This window comes from Microtus oregoni, unplaced genomic scaffold, assembly GCF_018167655.1.
Source record: "Microtus oregoni isolate MIOR12 unplaced genomic scaffold, Mior012 000006F_ref0000085, whole genome shotgun sequence".
Taxonomy (NCBI): domain Eukaryota; kingdom Metazoa; phylum Chordata; class Mammalia; order Rodentia; family Cricetidae; genus Microtus; species Microtus oregoni.
In genome coordinates this window covers 44,763,001-44,776,320 of record NW_024543065.1, presented here as the reverse complement: position 1 = coordinate 44,776,320, position 13,320 = coordinate 44,763,001, and the positions used below count along the sequence as shown (strand labels likewise).

Sequence of the window (13,320 nt, the reverse complement as noted above, 5' to 3'; positions counted from 1 at the left end):
TCTGTGTGCATATGGAAGCTATCTGATTCATCTCAACAATACGTGGCACATAGTAGGCCCTCAATATGGATAACCTGTATGGAAGGGGGAGAAAAAAGGAAGGATTTGTGCTGTCTCAGTGGGAGGTGGCTTCCTATGGGCTCAGCAAAAGGCCAGTAGAGGGCACCCGTGATCATTCTTAAATGCACAAACGGGAAGAAGTTGATTGGCAGCGACAGAGAAGCAAAGAACTTTGCGGCTGAAGAGTCTGTCTTTTTTCCCGTGGGAGAGGAGAGGGGGACAGTTAGGGGTCTAATCTCTAGTGTGTTGTGTCTTATCTTCTTGGGGGAGACAGCAGTATATGTTCCCACGCTTGCAGACTTGAAAGCAAAGCTCTTGCCCCTCTGCCCACGTCCACGGGATCCTGATTCCGGCTGTTTCCTCTTTTTCCAGGCTTACCACCTCCATGGGCTTCCCCTGCTCACAGTGGCAGTGGCAGTCAGAGCCACTGGCTGTTGACAACTGAGGTTGTCAACACTGAGGCAGCACAAATCCTTCCTCACCTGGGTCAAAATCCATGCTGCTGACTAAGGCCTTGGGTGTGTCTCCAAATCCTGCCTTCGTCAAACTGCAAACTCCCGTTCCCAGCTTCCCAGCTTCCCCCACCATGACTCTGGGGTTGTTAAAGCTCAGTTGAGTGTCTCATGATTTTATACATCGAAGACCTCAGTGCCTCCAGATGCATTTGAAATGGAGATATTTATTTATTAAAAATGACCCCCCCCCCCCCTCTTTTTTTGGTTTTTCAAGAAAGGGTTTCTCTGTAGCTTTGGAACCTGTCCTAGAACTCATTCTGTAGACCAGACTGGCCTCGAACTCACAGAGATCCATCAGTCTCTGCCACCCTAGTGCTGGGTTTAAAGCACCCACTACCACAGCCCCCCCAAACCCATTTATTTATTTCTGTACATAAAATTGTCAGGGCCTGTATGTGCCACGGGGCACACGTGAAAGCCAGGGGACAACATGAGGGAGTCGCTTTTCTTTCACCACAATGTGGGTCCCAGGGATTGAACTCTGGTGGGCAGACTTGGGGGTAGGTACGTGCCTATCTATCTTACTGGTCCATATTTATTCTCAAGGCAAGGTCTGTAGCTCAGAGTGGCCTTGCAATTCTCACAGCAATTCTCTTGCTCCAGTCTTCTGAATGCTGGAATTACAAGCACGACCTCTGTCACTGCCCAGCCCTGCTATTAACAGTGTCCATTTCCTTTTGCAATGCAGGAGACTGTGCCTAAGGCTTCTCTCACTGGTGGATTCCAGATAAGCTCTTCTCCTGAACCGTGTCCCCAACCCTAGCGACAGGGTCTTTAAAACAAACAAGCAAACATACCTCCTGTATTTGTGTGTGTGCTCTGTACATTGTTTCACGCATGACAGTGTCAATGTGGAGGTCAGAAGACCACTTACAGAAGGAGTTAGTTCTCTCCTTCTACGATGTGGGTCCTGGGTCATCAGACTTGGCAACAAGTGCCTTTGTCTGCTGAGCCATTTTGCCAGATCTAGATAGAGCCGTGATAGATGTGATTAAGGCAAAATGGGAGGGCTGGTCATTCGTCCTTATTGCAATGTGATTTACAATAGTCAAATTATAAAACTCATTTAGATGCCCATTAACAGATGAATGGATAAAGAAAGTGTGATATACAGCCTCGTGTGCCTGGACCCGGTCCCCCGCAGGGAAGTATTATTTAGCCAGAAAGCAGAATAAAATGATATCATTTGCAGGAAAATAAATGGAGCTCATCATGTTAAATAAATAAGCCCGACTCAGAAAGATAAATATTATATGTTCTCTCTCAGACACGGAACTAAATCTCACCATTCTTATGGCAAGAGAGCAGACAGGAAAGGTGCCAGAGAAAAGAGGTGAGGAGGACCGGACTGTGGCTGGGATGGAGGCACATGAGCAGCACACACAGACAGGTGTATGGAAATGTGTTGAAACCTCCATTTAGTCAGTTCTTTCTTGAAATAAGATCTCACCTTGCAGCCCAGTGACCTGAGTTATCTAATCCAAAATGCCCTTGAACCCATAATGATCTTTCTTGCTTCAGCCTCCTGGGTGCAGAAATTACAGGCAAGAGCTACTACATGAAATCCATTGTCATATGCCAAGTACGAGAGCTGCACGGAGGCTCCGTGGTGGAGGGAGCTTGCTGCTCTTCCCGAGAATGCAAGTACAGTTCCCAGCATCCACGCCAGTGGTTCCCCCACAGCATGGATCTAGAAACACCGCTAAATATGCCTTTTTTTTCAGATTGGGAAACCGAGACACAGATTTTAAAAATTTGTCCTTTGGAGGCTGGAGAGATGGCCCCATTAGTAAAGTATTTGCTTTGCATGCGAAAGACCTGAGTTTGTGACTGGCCAGGGACTCACTCTGAAGCCAAGTGCTGAGATCATAGATGTGCCCTAACCAATCCTGGTTTGTGCAGTGTTGGAGACTAAGAGTGTCTCACCCCTGTCTTCCCCTCCTGATTTCATACGTTCTTTTGTCCCACCTGAACACACTGAGTGCATTTGGTGCTCTCTGTGAGAGTGTCGTGGGCGTAGGACCCACGGGAGGGAGTATGCACAGCCTCTCAGAGGCCATCTCTGGAGCAAACTCCCTCTCCCTCCCAGTCATCATTCATCAATCGCTTCTCAGATGGGGCCCTTCGTGTTTTACGTTTATTTATTGAGCATGTGTATGGGGAGGGTGTATGCTCACTATGCGGCGATCAGGGGACAGCTTGTAGGAACTGATTCTCTCCTACCATGTGGGTTCTGGGGGATTGACTCAAATGTCCTTACTGTTCAGCCATCATCAAAAAAATATTTTTAAATTTGAAGTTTTCTTTCTTTCTTTCTTTCTTTCTTTCTTTCCTCCTTTCCTCCCTTCCTCCCTCCCTTCCTCCCTTCCCTCTCTTCCTTCTTTGTACCACTCTTAATTCGGAGGTGTTGTCTCTCACTGACCCTGAGGCAGATTTGGCTAGGCTGGTTGGTCACTGAGCATCAGGCCAGTGATACTGTCTCTGTCCTCTCAGTACTAGCCACCACGCCACACTTTTATGTGCGCTCCAGGAACCCGAATCAGGTTCTTATACTTTTACAGTGGGCCCTTTACCTACTGAGTGAGCTACGACCCCACCCCCAGCATCCCGCAGCCCTCTGCTTCTTTGATTCTGAGTGTTCAATGAAGCTCCTGGCTGTGAATGTTCCCAGAACTAGACTGGAGTCTGTGTAACGCATGAGCAGTAGACAGACACTCAGTGTGTTGCTGTAGTCTCCGTCTTTGTTGATACAAGCTATAATAGACCTTGGCAGTAGTGATTACTTTCTGAATGTGAACTGCCTTGGTTCAAACACCAGCTCTATATAAGAGCTTTATCTTTAAGGGATGGATACTGTAACATTTCTGGATGAAATCAGCTCCTGTCCTTGAGGCTTGCTGGCTGGCCAGTCTAGTTAAGTGGACACATACATACACACACACATACACATACACACACACACACGGGCGGGGGGAGAGAGAGAAAGAGAGAGAGAGAGAGAGAGAGAGAGAGAGAGAGAGAGAGAAACAGAAGCAATGAAAGAAGTGTGATGGTTTAGTTGGTTTAGTTAATAATAGGTTGAGACGCAGGGTTAATCACGGTTTACAGGGAGGTACATTTGGCTATCTTCTATACTCTGGTGTGTCCTCAAACTTTGGTGGCAATGTCCTCCACCTCACAGATGGAGAACAAAGCCATGTTTCTAAACTGTGAGCACAACCACCTTATTCTCCTGATTTTTTTTTAAAGTTAATTTAACTAGTTTCATTTTATGTGTCTGGGGGTTTTGCCTGCACGTGTGTCTGGGCACCCTGTGTATGCCTGGTGTCCACAGAGGTTGGAGGAGGGTGTCAGGTCCCCTGGACTTTAGCTACAGGAAGTTGTGGGTGCTAGAAACTGGACCTGAAGTCCTCTGGAAGAACAACCAATGCTCTTAGCTACAGAGTCACCTCTCCAGCTCCCTTTAAAGATTTTTTTAAAAAAATCATACTTACTTATCTGTGCGTCTGTGTGTGGTGCGTGTGTGTCCTACTGAACGTATAGTGATCAGAGGATTAATTTTGATTAATTTTTGGAGTTAATTCTCTCTTTCTACTCACTATACAGGTCCTTGAGCTATAATTCAGGTCATCAGGCTTGCTGTCAGGAGCCGCTACTGCTGAATCATTTGGTTAGCCCTATTTTTATTTTTGTGTGTTTATGTATAGTCTCTGTGTGTGTGTGTCTGTCTGTGGGTGAGTGAACATGTTCCATGGCATGTATGAAGAGATCAGAGAACAATTTTGTTTTGTCTTAATATATATGTTTACTAGTTTGTTGGATTTTGTATAGCATGTTTTGATAATATGGCTTTCTCCCCCGACTCCTCCCAGATCCAGTTCTTCTTCTCCACCCACCCAACTATGTGTCCTTTGCTTTTTTAAAACCATCAGGTCCATTTTGTGCATACTCAGATCAGATATTCTTGGAGAATGGGTGTGGGCATTGAGTCCCACCCCTGGCTGAAGAGCTACTGGCAGCAACCAGTTGTCGGGAGAACCATCAGTTCTGTTGAAAAGTATAGCCCCTGCTAACAATTTTGGTGAGTCAGTTCTCTCCTTCTACCATGGAACCTGGGGATCAAACTCAGATCAGAGGCTCGCATGCACGACGGCAAGCATGTTTTATCTCAGAGCCATCTTGCTGGCCCTTAGTCCCTTATTACAAAACCTCACTGTCTTCTAGAAGGAAAGTTGAAAGATGTAAATCTCGATAAATTCCCATCACACCCAGGGCTACGAATGCTTATCAGCCTCGTGCAAAGAAAATGAAATATTGATAAACTTGTGATTACATCTTGGGCTCCTGCGGCTGCAGGCTTCCTCCCATGAGGAGCCGTGCTCACGGATATCTTTCTTTGGGGAAGTGTTTTTATTACATAGTAATTGTGGGTGATGACTGTGACATCTTCGAAGTCACCAGACGTACATTCGGAGCAGCCTGCCGAGAGGCATGCTTCACACGGCAATTCCCAAAACAGCATTTGTTGATTATGAGCGCAGCCTACGTGTAATTGGTTTTTTTGTACTCTGTCTCTTTGGGTATATCCAAAGAGCTGTCAGCATTGTGATTTCTCTGGAGACCCAGACAACAAACGTGTTCCTCATCTTTTGAGACAAACAAGTTCTATAGTGCAAACCTTGAAGATCACGTTTCCCAGGGGCGGACATACCTAAGCCATTTGTCACTGGGTCAGTTTTCCCTGCAGCTAATCCCCCCTCAACAGCTGCGCTGGCCGCTGTGCTATGTCAAACTGCCTTTGACTGGCCTGGGGCCTCTGCTGGCAGGCCAGCAACAGGGGACAGAGATGATCGCCCTGCTCAGCAGCAGCTGCAGACCTGTTGGTGACAGGAATGCCGTTGATCGATCATCATGGTCATGGGTGAGGTTGGTCACCCGTGAAAGCAGCAGCTCCCACCTTCCTGGAGCAATTCTGAGAAGTTGCTTTGACCCGAAGGAGGGGCCGGGAGACTGGGGTGGGAAAGAGGATTGCCTGAAACAGTCCGGCTGCCTGTCAGCTTTCCCCACAGCAAATGATCCCACCCACCATGGTGGGCTTAGGGCATAGGCACAGGTTTCTCTCAAGTCAGAGAAGGAGTCCAGCTGATGTTCTGTGGAGAAAACCCTGGGGCTTCGGCTACCATTAGAAGGTGTTTTACCAAGACACAGCAAAAAAATAAATAAACACAAAATCCAAGGTCCACCAGATTCTGGTATCAAGAATGGCTCCTGGGTGGGGCCTTCTTTTTTATTGTTATTTTTAAGTTACTGCACAAAATAATGGATTTCATTACAGCATTTTAACACATGTAGTTACACTTGGCTTAGCCACTCTCTGCCTGCCTCGGCCCTCTTCCGCCAGGACTGTTTTCCCTCAGAGAGTTTCCTTTCTGCTTTCTCTTACACACCACACACACCACACACACACACAAATATACACACACAGTATTGTGTAGGAGTTTCCTCCAAGGTTAAAATCTTTCATGTTGGAGGGAATCACCGCAAGACACAGAATATTCTACGGGGAAGGAAAGCACTACCCTGCGGGGAGCTTGTTCAGCCCAGGAAGTAAGCAACTAAAAGGCAGCAAGAAGTCACTGAAAATGACGAGATTCACGAGGCCCCTCCCTTCCCCAAGCAGGTTTGAGCAGTGAGGACTGCTGAGAGACACTCTCAGGCCAGCTGAGTTGCCTGGAAGAAGAAGAGACTAGCAGAGCTACCCAGAAAAGACACCGGCTAAGCAGCTGAGCTGCCTGAAGGCTGTGTAGCGCACTCCAGGCTCCCAGCTTGGATGAGTGGTCCTCATCCTGGGGTGGGGTCTGATGATGCAGCTGTGGCCGGGTCATTCCTGCTCCTGTAACTAACTCCTCCCTCATACTCCTGTGAGTAGCCCCACTATAACTCACGGATTTACCAAATGGGACTTTGCTGGTATCCCTACTTTGGGCTACCCTTAGCTCCCTATCTGGGTGGAGGAGGCATCTGTCACATCTCCCCAAGCATAGTGTCACACAGCACATATAAATACACACACACACACACATATATATACGCATGCACAAATGCACAAGCATACACATACACACACACATAAGCATATACATATACATACACATATACACATATATACACATACATCCAAACACATATAAACACATGTACAGATACATATATGTATACAGATACATATATAAACACACGTGTAAACCCAGATTTACACTCATATGTCCACATGTATATACGTACATGCACATACATATATGCATAAACTCGTTCGTGCATATACAGGCGCATATACACATATATACATACACATATACATATGTACACACACACAAATACGTATGCAAAGTCACACATATGCACATATACATACATGTATGCATATACATACGCATACATATACACATACATATGCATAAGAGCACACACATATATACACACATATACATCCATGAAGGCACACGTGTACATATACTCACCTATACGCATACACATACATCGACAAGCACAAACGCATATACATATATACAATCACACACGTAAGTACATATACAAACACAAGCACCCACATGTGGCTATATATTTAAATAGAGATTCCTGCGGCTTATAAGAACAGTTCTCTCAGCAGCTCCTCCCAGATGGCCTTAATCACCAATCACTCTGTCAGCAAGAGTGGGCCATTCTTCAGTAAGTCTTTTGCTCCCACGTTGGCAAGCGAGTCACCCAGCTGTTGGGGTCTCCCTTCCTCTGTTCAGATATGGGTAGGGACGATGCCTTCTCCCTGGGTCTTCTGCAGGCTGTGTGCCGTCATGGGACAGAGAGCTGTGGATTTCAGAGTGAGAGAGGGGGTGTGAGTGTGTGCGAGTTAGGGAGGCAGACGCTAGGGTTGTAGCTGGCCCTGTATCTGAAGGATGGCTGTATTCTATGGGCCCTTGCTCTCCTGTGGCAGAAGGCTTGATCAGCCTTAGGAAGGCTCCACGCTGTCAGAGATTGCTAATGTGTCTTGTCCTCTTCCTCAAAGTTTGTATATGGAGGGTTGGACTCCAGAGTGATCTCTCTGGAGAGAGCTCTTTATAGGGGGCAGACTAAAGTTTAAGGAGAGAACGGGGGGGGTGTCACAGGGGAGGATCACAGGGGGGGACCACGGGGGGATCACAGGGGGGTCACAGGGGAGGATCACAGGGGGGGACCACGGGGGGGGGGTCACAGGGGAGGATCACAGGGGGGGACCACGGGGGGGTCACAGGGGGGATCACAGGGGGGGACCACGGGGGGGGTCACAGGGGGAATCACAGAGGGGGATCATGGGGGGGGCGGGCACTGGGACTTTCTTTGGAAGAGCAGGAAAAGATACCGGTTCAATACTTGAAAAAAAAGATTTACTTATTTATTAAGTATACAATGCTCCATCTACACAGTATTCTATCTGCATGGCAGAAGAAGGCATCAGGTCTCATTATAGATGGTTGTGAGCCACCATATGGTTGCTGGGAACTGAACTCAGGACCTCTGTAAGAACAGGCAGTGCTCTTAACCTCTGAGTGATCTCTCCAGCCCTGGTCAATACTTTTTTAAAAAAGAGATTTATTTTACTTTTAATTGTATGTGTGTGTATGTATGTGTGTGTCAGAATGTGCATGTGTGTGCAGTACCCTTAGAGTGCAGAAGAGGTTTTCCGATCCCCTGATGAGGATGCTGGGAACTGAGCCCAGGTCCTCTGCAAGAGCAGCGAGTGCTCTTACCTACCCACCAAGCCACCGCTCCAGCTCCTCTCCCCTAGATCCGTTATTGATTTTTCTGGATTCCCTTTCTTCCCTCCTTCTTCCCCTTTCTTCCTCCCTTCTCCTTCCACCATGTGAGAACAACCACAAGCCTGGAAGAAATCCCTCACCAGGAGCCAGTATCTGCAGGCACCTCTAGCGTTGACTCTCAGTCTCCGAAATAGTGGGGGGAAAATCAGTTTCTGTTGTTCAAGTCACCTACGCTGCCATTTTGTTATGGAACTCAGGGCTGTCGTTCCCTGCCAGGGGCTTCTGTGCCCTGCCTGGGAGCTGTTTGAGGTCGGAAAGCACCGTCCTGTAGCTAGTGAAAGAGGAATGGGACAAAGGGTGTTTTCTCTTCCCCTCCCCCCTCCCCCACACTTTCATTCCTGCAGACTGAGGTTAGTTAGTGGTCTTGTCTGGAATGTGAATGGTTTATCAATATGCGGCTCCAACTAAGAACTCGGATACTCAAGGAAACAGGATGTGAGGCGCACATTCCATGCAGGCTGCAGATAGAATAAAGAATTCTTATCTCAGGGATTTGGGGTGAAAGATTCCTTCTGAGGGTGCATGCCCCAAAGACATGGATGAACATAAATCCTTAAATGTTTGTTGTTTTCGAAGTTCAAAGATGGGTACTTTACAATAGAAGAGCCACATGCAGGGTGGGGGGGGGGATGCCTGTGAGGATTGCTTCGAGGGGGTGGTAGCTACAGATAGCAGGGCCAGAGAGATGCACGCCTTAGAAGGACGAGCCTTTGAAGCTGCGGGTGTGTTTGAGATCAAGCAAACATCTGATCTGCTTTTTCTTTCTCCCTTCCTTTCTTGTAAGATTTATTCTTTTTGCTTGGTGAGAATGAGCAAGCGGATCCCTACACCGCATGAGGGGAGGTCAGAGGCCAACTTTCAGGAGTCAGGATTCTGCTTCTACTGGATAAAGACAGGATCTCTCTGTCATTTGCGCGGCTGCACGGCGCTGTAGACAGCCCCTTCGGCTGTTCCCCCCATCTCTGTCTTCCATTCTGATGTGGGCATTCTGGGATTACACAAGCGAGATACCACGTTTAGCCTTTTTCGCACAGGTGCTGAGAATTCAGCTGGGTTGTTAGTGCTGCATGCAAGTGCATGCTGAGTTGTTTTGTTGGCCCGCTCTCTTTTCCTTATTACTTTAAATATTTTTCTGTTTTAAGTGTGTGTGTGTGTGTGTGTGTGTGTGTGTACACATGAGTGCAGTGCCTGTGGAAGCCAAAGGAGTCAGATTCTCTGGATTGAAGTTAAGGCAGTTGTGAGCATCCTGATTGTGGGTACTGGGAACTGGGATCCTGTAAAAGAGCAATAAATTCTCTGCCCATCGAGCCATCTCTCCAGGCCTCTCCTCCTGCCCTTAGACTTCGAAATAAGACTTCTCTTCTCTTCTCTTCTCTTCTCTTCTCTTCTCTTCTCTCTCTCTCTCTCTCTCTCTCTCTCTCTCTCTCTCTCTCTCTCTCTAAGACAACAAAGCCTCTTGTCTTCCAGCGTGTTCTGAAACTCCCTGAGTAGCCGAGGATTATCCGTATCTACAGCCCAGTCGCTTACAGGCCCTCACCACCATGCCTAGTTTATGTGGTGCTCGGAATCTGCCCTGTGACTTGATGTGTGAGTGAAGAAATGGAATGTATACCCAAGTGTCTTGCCTGTATGTATGTCTGTGCACCATGTGTGTATCTGGTGCCTGCAGAAGTTAGAAGAGGGCACCGGGTCCCCTGGAACTGGAGCTGCAAATGGTTGTGAGCCACCATGTGGATACTGGAAACTGAACTTGAGTCCTCCGGAAAAAGTAGCCAGTGTTTTAAAGCATCGAGTCGACTCTCCAGCCTTAACAATTGGACTTTGATATACTATCTTACTATTTTGTATGTGTTAAATCTAAAACTCTAAATTACATTGATTTCCAGATTTGAGGTCACAAATGCTCATGGGAAGCCAGTGTGGCCTCCCGAGGAAGGGGGAAGTCAGAAGACGGAAAATCAAAACACAGTCACAGGAACCAGGATCAGCTGAAACTCGATCTCCAAGAGAAGTGGAGACATGTGGCAATGTCTGGAGACAGGGTTAGTTGCCATACAAGAAAAACTTGTGAGCTAAAAGGATGGCTCAGGGGAAAGGGGCTTGTTTCCAAGACGAGTTCTGTACCTTGGACTCATATGATAGAAGGAGAGCCAACTCCTGCAAGTTGTCCCCTGACTTATACATGTGGGTATAAACACACACACACACTCCCATATACACACGCACTAAAAATGTAATAAAATAAAAACTACTGGTAAGGAGAGGCAGGGACTGACAGTTTCCACCCACAGAGCCCATACACTCACTCACAAAGCAAAGTATTCTCCAGTGCTGAATGTCCAGAGTGCAAGACAAGAGAGGCCCTGGGCCAGAGGGCACCACCTGCGGAAGATCCAACTGGAGCTCTCCTCTGTCGTAAAAGTAGAGAAAAAGGAAATTATGTTATTTGCAATAAAATGGATGGTCGGGGCTAGAGAAATGGCTCCAGTGGCTAAGAACACGGTTGCTCTTGCAAAGGACCTTGGTTTGACTTCCAGCAGCCGCACAGTGGCTCACAACTGTCTGTCACTCCAGTGCCAGGGGTCCCAACATTCTCTTCTGACCTCTGGCACTAAGCATGCATGTGGTACATAGACATGCAAGCAATCAAAACATTCATACGTGTAAAATCAATCAATCTTTTTGGAAGAAAAATAAATGGATTGAATTGGAGGTTGTCGTATGACTTAAAACTTAAGTCAGACTCACAAACACAAATATTACACATTTTATCTTGTATGTGGAACCCAGTAGATATGTATCACACACACACACACACACACACACACACATGAAGGTAGAACGGAGAGTATTTGCTTTTTAAAATTGTGTGTATCAGTTTCTGCCACTAAAGATCAAGGATCAGAGTGGAAGAAGAGGAAAGAAAGACCCTGTTCCAGAGGAGCTGGAAGCTTGCTGTGAGATTTGTGTCTCCTACAAACGTCAGAGTGGCCACACCCAAGAAGGCTCACCACATGGCTGCCTGCACAAGAGCTGAAAACTGATGACGTCATGGCTATGCTTACAGGGAAGGCGCAAAACCCGTAGGGCCTCAAACCCGGGCAAAGAGCTCCAGGCAGCTGGGGAATGCGGAGAGAAGGATGGTCTTTCCCAAGGGAGGGCGCCCTAGTGAGACAATATACTTATAGGTAACATCACATCGACCAAACAGGTTGTATTTATGTATCTGGGAATACATATACACATACATGTAACAGCAATTAAAAAAAAAACGTGGCCATGAATTTGAGGGAAAAAGGGGGGGGCCTACATGGGAGAGGTTGGAGAGAGAAAGGGGAAGATGAGAAATGACATAATTACATTATAAATTAAGAATAAAAATGATCTAAATCAACTGTGTGTAGGTGTGTGTGTGTGTGTGTGTGTGTTTGAGTCCATTCGTGTGCACACACAAGGAAGCCAAAGGATGTGGGAGGTCCTGCTCTGTTCTCTCCATCGTGTCCTTTCTGGCAGGATCTCTCACTAAACCCAGAGCTCGGCTGACAGCCAGCAAGCCCTGGTGATCTCCCTATCTTTGCTTTCATAGATACACACATGACCACACCTGTCTTTTTTTTTTTTAATGTTGGTTCTAGAAATCTGAAGTCAGGCTCTTATTGGGTAGTAAGCACCCTTACCCCTCAGCTATCTCCTCGGGCCCCCGTTTTTGTATTTTGAGACAAGGTGTCATATAGCTCGGGCTGATCTTGAACTCACTACGTAGCTGAGGTTGACCTTGAACTCTTGATTCTCCTTCCACCTCCCAAGTGCTCTGCTGTAAAGGAAGAGGAAGGAGACCAGAGGGAAAACGGAGAAAAAAGGGGACATGAAATGCTAATGGGAAGTCAACATAGTCAAAGCACACTGTGAAATGTCATTGTATGACCCATTTGCATGATGAATTTGTACAAAGAACACATTTATACAATAAATGCATTCTCATTTTGAAAAAAAATTAAAGAAAAACTTAGGAGGTATCATGGGGGTGTTGGCAGCATTTTGGTACCATATAGTCTGGGGATGTGACTCAGTGGGGAAAGGATTTGCCTTCAAGGTGATGCCGTCTATAGTCCCAGTGCTCTCGCAATGAAATGGGAGTCAGAGACTGGCAAATGCCTGGACCAGGGGCCAGCAAGCTCGGCACGTGCAGTGATGAGCCACGAAGACATCCCGTCTCCAACAAGATGGGGGGTGAGAGCCAGCATCTCAGGATGTCCTCAGACCTCCACGTGTGTGTTGCACACACGGCACCAGCACTCACATCTGCGAACACCGGCTCACACACGCATGTGCACACGTCTATACATACCATACATGCATCTTGCACATACACCTACATATAAACATTAACAAAATAAAATGAAATGGTTAGAGAGTGTGACACGGAATTGTTGGACACACCCTGATGCATAGAGCAAGTTCTTTTTGGATGAAGTCGGGGGAGAACTGTCTAGAGGCTGAAGCTGTTATGGGAAAGTCTGCTATCTCAAACGCTGAACCAGCTGCTGGGACCTCCCAGCAGTGCAATCAGCCTGCATTCTGGGAAACCTCTGGGCAGAGGCCGGGAAGGAGGTGAGAAAACAGGCCCCGAGTCAGATATGACAACTCAGGCTGTTGGTGGCAGCAGAGAAGCCAACTGGACTGTGCAGCATCTGCAAATGAACAGATGTGGGAAGCTGGATGCAGAGATGACAGGACTTAGGCTTCAGACAGAAACACGGAAAGAGAATTAGCTCGCAGTTTTTATCCTGACATTATGGGTGACGAGTTCTCATGGGGAGGAGAAGAGCGGGGCGTGACTAGGAGCAGGTTGCAGTTAGCTGTTGAGGTCTGATCTGTTGGCAGAAAGGACT

At 47.1% G+C, this 13,320-nt stretch overlaps 1 protein-coding gene across 5 annotated transcripts in view; it reads right to left on the bottom strand.

Moving 5' to 3' along the window:
* The window catches only part of LOC121449102 (ubiquitin carboxyl-terminal hydrolase 29-like), a 207,715-nt gene that overhangs the window by 36,366 nt on the left and 158,029 nt on the right, over nucleotides 1–13,320 (bottom strand). Inside the window, exons 3-4 of one of the 5 annotated variants that reach the window (XR_005974484.1) lie at nucleotides 10,735–10,838; nucleotides 6,943–7,439 (exon numbers count right to left, since the gene is read on the bottom strand). The exons of 3 other annotated variants lie outside the window; for them this stretch is intronic. The gene's annotated coding sequence lies outside the window, so the exon portion shown is untranslated. Of the gene's footprint in view, nucleotides 1–6,942; nucleotides 7,440–10,734; nucleotides 10,839–13,320 lie in introns of those variants that run through there. One more of the 5 variants, XR_005974483.1, reaches the window with a different exon arrangement.